This window comes from Octopus bimaculoides, chromosome 20, assembly GCF_046866305.1.
Source record: "Octopus bimaculoides isolate indiv1 chromosome 20, ASM4686630v1, whole genome shotgun sequence".
NCBI classification, from domain to species: domain Eukaryota; kingdom Metazoa; phylum Mollusca; class Cephalopoda; order Octopoda; family Octopodidae; genus Octopus; species Octopus bimaculoides.
In genome coordinates, this window is record NC_142947.1 from 20,020,170 (window position 1) to 20,027,669 (window position 7,500).

The 7,500-nt window shown below is 40.8% G+C and overlaps 2 long non-coding RNA genes across 44 annotated transcripts in view; one reads left to right on the plus strand and one right to left on the minus strand.

Annotated features, from left to right (window-relative positions):
- The window catches only part of LOC106871257 (uncharacterized), a 434,384-nt gene that overhangs the window by 128,462 nt on the left and 298,422 nt on the right, over window positions 1–7,500 (plus strand). For 41 of the 43 annotated variants that reach the window (XR_016237577.1, XR_016237575.1, XR_016237593.1 and 38 more), the window contains one exon: window positions 2,202–2,376. The exons of the other annotated variants lie outside the window; for them this stretch is intronic. This is a non-coding gene — a long non-coding RNA (uncharacterized LOC106871257). The remainder of the gene's footprint in view (window positions 1–2,201; window positions 2,377–7,500) is intronic. 43 annotated transcript variants of the gene reach the window in all.
- LOC149131617 (uncharacterized) overlaps window positions 1–7,500 on the minus strand; it is a 75,607-nt gene that overhangs the window by 4,441 nt on the left and 63,666 nt on the right. The window contains exon 2 of the long non-coding RNA XR_016237600.1: window positions 4,214–4,281. This is a non-coding gene — a long non-coding RNA (uncharacterized LOC149131617). The remainder of the gene's footprint in view (window positions 1–4,213; window positions 4,282–7,500) is intronic.

Below are 7,500 nucleotides of genomic sequence, written 5' to 3' on the forward strand. Positions count from 1 at the left end.
TCAAATTCCGCCGAGGTCGACTTTGCCCTTCCTCCTTTAGGGGTTGATAAATTAAGTACCAGTTACGCACTGGCGTCAATGTAATCGACTTAATCCCTTTGTCTGTCCTTGTTTGTCCCCTCTATGTTTAGCCCCTTGTGGGCAATAAAGAAATAAGAAACGTTAGCACGCCGGGCGAAATGCTTAGCGTTACTTCGTATGTCTTTACGTTCTCAATTCTAATTCCGCCGAGGTCGACTTTACCTTTTATCCTTTCGAGGTCGATAAGTTAAGTACCAGTTGCGTACTGGGGTACTGTAATCGACTAGCCCTTCCCAAAGAATTTCGGACCTTATGCCTAGGGTAGAAAAGAATCGTTAGCAAGCCGAGCAAAATGCTTAGCAGCATTTCGTCCGTCTTTACGTTTTGAATTCAAATTCTTCCGAGGTCAATTTCACCTTTCGTCCTTTCGGGATCGATAAAAATAAGTACCAGTCAAGCACAGGTCGATCTCATTAACTTATCTCTCCCCCTAAATAACTGACTTTGTACCAAAAACGTGAAAGCAATTGCCTCTCTCTATTTCACAGTGTTAAATGTTGAACACGGAACCCACATGGTTCCGGGTTCAACTCCATCGTGTGGATCCTTGGGCAAGCGACTTCTGCTATAGCTCCGGATCTAAGCCTTGTGAATGGATTTGGTTGACTAAAACTGAAAGAAGCAGTTATATACATACATACATACATACATACATACATACGTACATACATATATATATACACACACACACACACACACACACACACACACACACACACACACACATTACTATGCGCATGTGTGTTTGTATTTGTACTTGTCTCCCCACTGCCGCTTGACTGGTGTTGGTTCGTTTAAGTTTCCATAACTTAGCGGACCGACAGAAAGGAGCCAACAGAATAAGTATCAGGCTAAGAATGAAAGATATACTGGGGTTGATTTATTTGACTAAACGCTACCAGGCGGTACCACCGCATGGCCGCAGTCTAATGAGTGAAACAAGTATGTATATGAGTGAAACAAGTATGTATATGAGTGAAACAAGTATGTATATGAGTGAAACAATGTATGTATGTATGTACGTTTGCATGGATATATAGAGATACGAACATTTGCATCTGTTTATCTAACCCCATCACGGCTCTCTCCCCGCTCTGTCGCCTTCTCTAAATATCTATCTATCTATCTATCTATCTATCTATCTATCTATCTATCTATCTATCTATATCTATCTATCTATCTATCTATCTATCTATCTATCTATCTATCTATATATCTATCTTTCTATCTATCTAATTTATATATATCGTGGACATGTTATGCATACATACTTGCATATATACACACACACAAATTGATCATGCATATTATATATGCATATGCATGTGTGTGTACACACACATATGTATATGGATATATATGTATGTATGTATATATATATATATATATATATATATATATATATATATATATATATATATATATATATATATATATTTATAGCTATATGTACAATTATATTTATATTGACGTGTGTGTGTGTGTGTGTGTGTGTGTGTGTGTGTGTGTGTGTGTGTGTGTGTCCCACCTAGCTGATGGGAAGCTTTAGTGGAATTCACAATTGCAAGAGTTTCGAACGCCTACCTCGTAGCATAAAGATAGCCTGTACTCTCCACTTCATGTTTAAAAATAATACTAAATCTATTCTCTTTCTCTCCTTCAATATACAAAGATTCCTGCCCAATGTAGCTCCCATACATCACTTGCTTCCTCGCAAAGCGTCCATTCTATTCTTCTCAGAGACAAATCTCATCTCTCATGTAGTGTAACGTATCTCTGCTGTATTCAATACACAAGCTTCATACTGCACAATGATTTATGTAGATTCAACCCTTCTTGTCACTTTCTCTTCTGGATATCAATACCGAAGACATCCCAGTTAACCTTGTTCAAAGTTTCACTACCTTATTTCTCTAAATACAACTGCTTCTTCTACCGCTTTCCGAATTCCTTCAACCACCAATAGCTCTTCGTCTGTATTTTTTATCAACATAAAGAACATATATCCCATTTGACTTCTCGAGAATCTTTGCTCTCTATGATTTGAATGTTTGCAACTCTTCTTGGTTTTCACATTCACCTCATATTGATGACTGACGTTAGAATCCATTCTTTTGCAGTCCTCTGTCTTATCGCGCAACTCATCACACATCCACAAAAACGCGACCCACCCACTCCAACTGTCGGCCCTTATGCCACTTCAAATCAGCTGACTACTCGGAGATCTGCCAGTGTTATGACCATACTTGGTTGTACAAGTGCTTCATACATGACCAGTCAGAAACAGCTTGATCGGTGAGTAAAGCATTCATTTTTACGCATGTCTATCGACATCTCTCTTACATTCAAAAACTCTTCGTATCAATTCATGGAAGTGAGTTTGCTACAAATTCACAAGACTCTTTGAGCAAATTACTCCCTCTTACAAAGCGGCTTGATTAAACTCAAACACAAGACTATCGTCCAAAATTCTAAAGTTCTCTCTATATGTCGTACAGGCAAGCGAAGTACTTCTACTTTTCAAATTATAGATCATCTTTCTTAGAAGCACATCTGCCTCATTTTGCAGAATTCTTTCGTTTTATTTTCTTAAATGTGATAGTCCCCTGTAAGGAATATATCATGGAGAATGCTTCCCCTTTTGTCACCCTATTTTCATACAGCTCCACACTGCACATACTACATAAATCTTCGCCAAAACAATATCTTTTCACCCCAACATACTGACCACTGTGTATGCACAGGCACTAAGTATGAAGACACTTGCAGTCGCTTTAAATCATTAAGGCTAATAGACCTGAAAATGTTCTTTTCATTATCCCAAATTACGTGCCGAGGTCCTAGCCTTACCCTCGTCAATCTGCTCAGTCTCTCTGTCACTTTGTCTATCTCTCTCCCTTTGTCTATCTCCCTCCCTTTGTCTATCTCTCTCCCTTTGTCTATCTCTCTCCCTTTGTCTATCTCTCTCCCTTTGTCTATCTCTCTCCCTTTGTCGATCTCTCTGCCTTTGTCTATCTCTCTCCCTTTGTCTATCTCTCTCCCTTTGTCTATCTCTCTCCCTTTGTCTATCTCTCTCCCTTTGTCTATCTCTCTCCCTTCCTATCTCTCTCCCTTCCCTCTCTCACTCCTTCCCTCTCTTCCCTCTCTCTCTCTCTCCCTCTCCATCTCTCCAAGAATATGTCGCAATCTTTGGATACACTCTCTGCTGCGTCATTCGTAAGAAGATCTACGCACTACCTATCGTTCTAGGGTATTCAACATCCCAAGTTCAATTAAGCGTGAGCATATTTACCAGAGTATATTAACAATCTAATTAGACATACTATCGCGGAGAGGAAATTAGATGAACCCCAATAAACCAGCAGGGGAGACAATTCCGAGTATATTTCGATCTTACTACTACCGCCAAAGCGATGCATAGATTGCTATGTACCTGCCGAAAGAAAGATTTAGTAACTAAATATTAGCAGAAGGCCAACAAGCTGGGGGGTTTGGTAAGTCGATTACATCGATCCCAGTGATCAACTGGTATTTATTTTATCGACCACGAATGGACGAAAAGCAAAGTCAACCCAGGCGGTATTTGAGCTCAGAACATGAAGTCTGAGAAAAAGGATGCTAAGCATTTTTTCCGGTGCTGTAAAGATTCTGCCATCTCGCCGCCTTTCAATAACTAAATATTGCAATCAGGGAAAAAGTGAAAAATTAGCATCGTAATTTTACATGATTAATGACTAAGAGACGCCTTCCACAAAAAAAAAAAAGGAAAAAAATATGCAGGTGCAGGAGTGGCTGTGTGGTAAGTAGCTTGCTTAGCAGCCATATGGTTCCGGGTTCAGTCCCAATGCGTGGCACCTTGGGCAAGCGTCTTCTACTATAGCTTCGGCCGACCAAAGCCTTGTGAGTGGATTTGGAGACCGGAAACTGAAAGAAGCCCGTCATATGTATGTATATATATATGTGTGTGTATGTGTGTGTGTGTGTGTGTGTGTGTGTGTGTGTGTGTGTGTCTGTGTCTGTGTGTGTCTGTATTTGTCCCCTCACCATTGGTTGACAATCGATGTTGGTGTGTTTATATACCCGTAACTTAGCGGTTCGGCAAAAGAAACGATAGAATAAGTACTAGACTTACAAAGAATAAATCTTGGGGTCGATTTGCTTGACTAAAGACGCTGCTCCAGCATGGCCGCAGTCAAGTAACTGAAACAAATAAAAGAAATAAAAGTTAAATAGTAGAATAAGTAGAAAGAAAATATTTAATATTAAGTAATACGGCAAGGAAAGGAGGACAATTATTCAGTGATTAAGTTCCGAGACGCTCAGGCTGCCTCGGCTAAGGCCAGACGATCTGAAATACCAGCGTAGTAAAATGAGAAGAAAAACCAAATTTCCCAGCTGCCAGGTTTGATCGAGTGAGTGAATCAGTTTCCCATGCGCTGATACAAAAAGCATTAGATATTGTATTCCACAATGTGAGGGAACATCTGGCGGTACTTGGATCACTATACAAAAAGTTTGTCAAGAAGTAATTCAAGGCCCTATGGCAGTTATTGGACATAAGTGTTTATGGAAAACAGGAAAACTGATGAGGGCGAAAGTGGAGTCTAAGTCTTTCAATGGAAAGTGGAGATGAATTTCAAGAAAGTGTGCCTCCTGGCCAAGTTATAATAACGGTTTCAAATTTTGGCACCAAGCCAGCAAATTCGGGGAGTGACTAAGTCGATTACAATGACCACATTTCTCAAATGGTATTTATTTTATCAATTCCAAGACGATGAGAGGCAAAAATCGACCTTGGCGGAATTTGAATTCAGAATATAAAGACGGATGAAATACCGCTAAGCATTTTGCTCGACATACTAACGATTCTGCAAGCTCGCCACCTTAATAATCCTTTCTATTATAGGCACAAGGCTTGAAATTTATAGGGAGGCGGTAAATCAATCACATCGACCCTAGCACTTGACCACATTATTATTATTGTTCAGTAGTTTTATTTTTATAACGTGCTTTCACTTCACTACCGAGCGCAGCTCTGTGCGCCTTGGGTATGTGCTGTGGTTTGCTGTGGTGCTCTTATGGTTACTGTATTGAGAGTGTTTTGCGTAGGATGTGTGCTGTGCCCAGTAGTGCAATTTCCTGTTATTATTATTATTATTATTATTATTATTATTATTATTATTAACTCCACCTAAACAAAAGGCGGATGTATTGTTTTCAGTCGTCTGTTTGCTTGTTTGTTCGTGGACAAGGGATCTCAAGAACCGCTGGATGGATTCGGATGAAACTTTCAGGGATGTTTAGCCTCGTGACTGGTACAAACTGATTAGATTTTGTGATCGATCCGGTACCGGACAAGGAATCTAGATAATATTTCCTGATTTTTTTTTTTTTTACTTAATTTTTGAGAGCGGTTGGGTTCATTTCTAGTTTTCTCACTTGTGAGAGCAGTCGAGTTTATTTCACATATTCTCATTTACAAAAAATATCTCTGTCTAATCGTCGAGAGGGCGTTGGTGTTGCCTTGGTGGAAGTTTGCGCTCTCTGAGTGCTCTTGTTATTATCTATTATTATTATTATTATTATTATTATTATTATTATTATTATTATTATTATTATTAACAACAACAACAACAGCAACAACAACAACAACAGCAACAACAACAACAACAGCAACAACAACAACAACAACAACAACAACAACAACAACAACAACAACAACAACAACAACAACAATAATAATAATAATAATGCAGTACCAGACAGTGGCTCTCATGGCTTCTGATCTTAATTGATTGGAAGTGTTATCATATACATTGTTTTGTCTTGGTATAAAAAGATGGGCTACAGCAAATATTCTACTCAATACCACAGATTTGCTTGTCAGTTGTTTGACCCTAACTAGTTGAGCATGTCCCTGATGATATGTGCATCGCTGATCACGAGCAGAAGTTGAGAGTGCATCATAGACATGTGTTGAGAAGAATTCTTTGGAGTTTGGATAATTCACCCCTGGAAACATGGGTGTTTCATTCAATATCCTTAAACAACCCTTATCTAGGGACCTTTTGAGCGGGATGGGCTACGCGACCTAAAAAAATTCTAACTGGGCCCCACCTGCAAGGTCCTGCGCTGTTTATCTTGATATGAAATGACTATGTCGCGTACATATGCTTGTGATGTATGTGCCTGGTGTGCCCTTATCAGACGGGTTGTCATGATGGGTATACTGGGCTTCGTATACTTTACCCCGGTGTCAATTTGATGGCATGCACTGCTCTCTCATAATAATAATAATAATAATAATAATAATAATAATAATAATAATAATAATAATAATAATCCTTTCTGCTGAAGGCACAAGGTCTGAATCTTGTGGGGAGGGGAGTAATTGATTACATTGATCCCAGTGTTTAACTGGTACTTAATTTATCGACACCGAAAGGATGAAAGACAAAGTCGACCTCGGCAGTATTTGAACTCAGGATGTAGCGCCGGGGGAAATACCGCTAAGCATTTCGTCCAACGTGCTAACATCTCTGCCAGTTCGCTACCTTATAGGTATGTTGCAATGACAAAGCCTGACCGGAGAGTACGGCATGGCTTGACAAAAAGAGCCTGATTGTCGTATGAACGATACCTGTGTCTGTCTATCTATCTATCTATCTATCTATCTATCTATCTATCTATCTATCTATCTATCTGTCTGTCTATCTATCTATCCGAGGGGGCATCCCTGACGGACCGAACGTGCAATGTCGAAGGGTCTTGATAGATGCCCATTGACGCGAACTACCGAACGGATGCCTCTGTACAAGGCAGCCATCCAGCCGCGGAAAATGGGACCGAAGCCGGCTGCTATGAGGACAGCCTCCAAGTATTGATGGTCTACCCTATCGAAAGCTTTCGATTGATCTAAATTGATCAGGGCCCCACCCATGCCAGGTTCCTTAACTACCCTCTCTATGCGCTACATCATAGAGAGGGTAGTTAAGGAACCTGGCATGGGTGGGGCCCTGATCAATTTAGATCAATCGAAAGCTTTCGATAGGGTAGACCATCAATACTTGGAGGCTGTCCTCATAGCAGCCGGCTTCGGTCCCATTTTCCGCGGCTGGATGGCTGCCTTGTACAGAGGCATCCGTTCGGTAGTTCGCGTCAATGGGCATCTATCAAGACCCTTCGACATTGCACGTTCGGTCCGTCAGGGATGCCCCCTCTCGTCGCTTCTGTACGTGTTGACTCTCGAGCCACTACTGCGGAAGCTGGCGACGCTGAGGGGCATCCCGCGAGAGTTGGGATGCGGGACGAGCGTGTCGGCATACGCGGACGACGTCACCGTCATAGTGTCTAGCCAAAAGCACATCGAGCTTGTCGGCGAGACACTGAGAGACTACGAAGCGGTAACGGGAGCGAAAA